We start from the raw sequence: 3,754 nt of genomic DNA on the forward strand, positions 1-3,754 counted from the left end.
ATTAGTATATGGAAACCTTGGCAGGATTACTTGATACTAGGACTGGAAAAGATCCAAAGAAAGGCTGCACGATTTGTTCTGGGTGTTGCTGTGAAGTGGGAGCAAGGAGACGAACTCTCAGTTGAATCGAAATAGACTTTCAACGTATTAGGTCGTGTTACGTACATGTAGTACGTGTTGAAGAGATGTTAAGTACAGAACAAAAATGGCCAGCCGGACACCAGTGGGATCCGAACCCACAACCTCCCGATTTCGCGTCGGTTGCTCTACCAATTGAGCTATGGTGGCCTAGGCCATCTTTGTTCTGTTTGAAAGGATCTGAGCTACAGGTCTGGCACGCTGCTAGCACACTGTAGAGTGTAGAGCAACCGACGCGAAATCGGGAGGTTGTGGGGAAGAAAAAAAAGTATGAAAGAAGTGTAGAGAACTTGGTTGTATACAAAATGGGAGGTGCAACTCTTATTCATAAGATACAATACGTCAAAATAGTCGTTTTCACATTTTCAGTTAATTTTCGAATAACAGTTCCAACTTTCGAGGACAGGCTCTCATTTTCATACTAATATGTAAAATTACTTAAATATCAGCAATGATCTAATGTCTTTATGTACATTTTTTTTGTTCGTTATGTCCAAGTAAGGAGCGCGTTTGAACTTATTAGCACGTTTTTGTTTTTATTCTTCAGTCAATCAATCAATACTGATCTGCATTTAGGGCAGTCGCCCAGGTGGCAGATTCCCTATCAGTTGCTTTCCTAGCCTTTTCCTAAATGATTTCAAAGAAATTGGAAATTTATTGAACGTCTCCCTTGGTAAGTTATTCCATTCCCTAACTCCGCTTCCTATAAATGAATATTTGCCCCAGTTTGTCCTCTTGAATTCCAACTTTATCTTCATATTGTGATCTTTCCTACTTTTATAAACGCCACACAAACTTACTCGTCTACTAATGTCATTCCACGCCTTCTCTCCGCTGACAGCTCGGAACATACCACTTAGTCGAGCAGCTCTTCTTCTTTCTCCCAATTCTTTCCAACTCAAACTTTGCAACATTTTTGTAACGCTACTCTTTTGTCGGAAATCACCCAGAACAAATCGAGCTGCTTTTCTTTGGATTTTTTCCAGTTCTTGAATCAGGCAATCCTGGTGAGGGTCCCATACACTGGAACCATACTCAAGTTGGGGTCTTACCAGAGATTTATATGCCCTCTCCTTTACATCCTTACTACAACCCCTAAACACCCTCATAACCATGTGCAGAGATCTGGTCGGGTGAGCTTTACAGAAAATTTATGTTTGTGAATTAAGATTCTGAATTTTATTCTATCTTGAGTGGTTTCCTCATTAATGACTATTTCATTGAGGTCTTCAGTGATTTCTTTTAGCCAATTATTGTAATTTTTCATTGATAAGACTAAGTTTGAAATGTTCTTTGTGAACATGTTATTATCCATTCCATATAAGTGACCATAAAATTGTAATCACCATTTCCTGATGGTATTTGTGATTTTTTCTGTAATCTGATAGATTTCATATGATTTCTTTTTCATCCAAATTCCATTTCCGCATTTTGGTCCTAAGATTTTTCTGAGAATTTTTCATTTTTGTTTTTCGATCATCTTTATCGATATTTGCTCCAAATTATAATATTTCTAGATGAAGAAAGTGTTTCTGCTTTAACTGCTGTGTTATAGTGTCGTAATTTTGCCTTTTTTGATATAGCTCTTTTATTCTATCTACTCCAAGTAATTTTGTATTCTCCTTGAAGTCTTGCAGTTACTTCTTTGTTAGCGTGCTAATTTAACCCTCTTGGTTCAATAATTTCACCTAGATTCTTAAATTTGTTTACTTGAGCGATATTTCCATATTTGGTGATCAACGGTTGACTGTTGAAACCTGATCTAGACCATTTGTCTGTTCATAATAAGGTTGTAGTCCTGTTTTGGCTGTTATTTCAGGGAGTTTTTCTATAGACTGGATTGCTTTCTGCCTGTTGTTGGATAGGATAGCAATGTCATCAGCTAATACTGGGCAATTAAGATTAATTTTGTTTTGGAGACATCTACCAATATTTATACCTTTAGCTTCATTTTGCCGTAAACTAATAACTTTTTCCAGAACTAAATTAAACAGTAGGGGAGACAATCCATCTCCTCGTCTGACTTCTGTTTTTTTTAATGGTTGAGAAGTTTATCCAAAAAAGTTTAATTTCAGTGTTGTGTCAATTCCTTTGTTTTCTTGTTTATGTAGGCCTACTAATTGATATATGTTTATTTCATGTGGTTGTTACTAGCCTCGTAAGACAGATCCTCTGACGAGGATGGGCGGCGTTTCCAGATCTGGTGAATCTATGCGACGTCTGGACGCCATAATATCCACTGTCACTGACAATAAAAAAAGAATTAAGTGGACATTTTTGGCTTTGTGTGAAAAACAACGAATACCATGGAAAAGTATCTTCAGCGCTGCCGATTTGAACCCACTATCTCCCGAATGGAAACTTACAGCTACGCGTATCGAACCATGTAGCGAACTCTCTCTCTCTGTCCATAAAGGTAAATCTCCGTCGCAAAACTAATTGAATGAAATTTGATTATACTACATATTCCAAAGAAGGATGGTGTGTTTGTTGTGCAGCTTGACCTCCAATCTTCCGAGCCAAGTGACAGCTCCAGGATTGTAATACGTGAGTGAACCTTGTGAACTCTCTTTCACAACATGACTGATGTGCCGTCCTGTACTTCCGCATAGCAGTAGCGGGTACGGGAGTACGACCACTCCCACCGATAGAGAAATTCACCTTTCTTCACCATTACAAATACCGATAACATTCATCAAAAAGAACTTTGAAAGCAACAAGTATAATAGTGGGTTCACTGATAGGAGTAACGTTACCTTGGGGAGATTACAGATAGATCGTCATTCATTACCGTTCACTATCCAGAAATATGTATATAGGGGGTTCGGAAAAACGTAGACCCAAGTATATGAGCATTAAAGGGTTGGCCATACTGATAAATTGTTTGAAACGCATAGTTTGATATCTTGCTCCATTGTCATTTTATAAGCTACTGAAGGTATCCAATCAGATCACTTGATAGGCGAATTCAAATTGACATTGCAAGGTGGTGTTGCTAAAATCGGAACGTGACTTAAGGCCGGCTTGAGAGCACCAGTCGACCAGAGAAGGGGTTCGAACACACACCTCCGAGATGACAGGATCGCGCTACGATAATACTCACGGTCTGGTTAATGCTCAATTTTCGGCAAGGCTTTCAAGCTGCTGTGAAGCGACGTGCAATTTCAGTCCATTTGAATTCGCGCATGAAATGATCTGATTGGCCAACTTCAGCAGCTGATAAAATAACAAGTTGCGCGAGATCATCAGTATGACCAACCCTTTAACGCTCATATACCCAGTTCACACTTGTCCGACCAATCAAATTTAACTCGATTCGTTTTACGACGGACATATACCTTTATGGAAAGAGAGAGTTGGCTACATGGTTTAACGTTCGGCGACGGAAAGAAGCGGTCGTGGACTTAATTGAGGTACAGCCCCAACATTTGCCTGGTGTGAAAATGGGGAACCACAGAAAACCATCTTCTCGGCTGCCGACGCTGAGTTTCGAACCTACCACCTTCCGAGTGCAAGCTCACAGCTACGCGACCCTAACCGTACGGCCAACTCACTCGGCATCTATCTATCTATCTATTCATTTATCTGTGTTCTTCATACCTCCGTGCGTAGGAAA

At 39.6% G+C, this 3,754-nt stretch overlaps 1 non-coding gene across 1 annotated transcript; it reads right to left on the reverse strand.

Annotated features, from left to right (window-relative positions):
- Positions 1 to 211: 211 nt before the first annotated feature.
- Positions 212 to 288, reverse strand: TRNAS-CGA (transfer RNA serine (anticodon CGA)). Its single transcript has one exon. It is a non-coding gene; the product is annotated as a tRNA-Ser (tRNA).
- Positions 289 to 3,754: the final 3,466 nt, after the last annotated feature.

The sequence above is a fragment of the Anabrus simplex genome, chromosome 7 (genome assembly GCF_040414725.1).
Source record: "Anabrus simplex isolate iqAnaSimp1 chromosome 7, ASM4041472v1, whole genome shotgun sequence".
Taxonomy (NCBI): domain Eukaryota; kingdom Metazoa; phylum Arthropoda; class Insecta; order Orthoptera; family Tettigoniidae; genus Anabrus; species Anabrus simplex.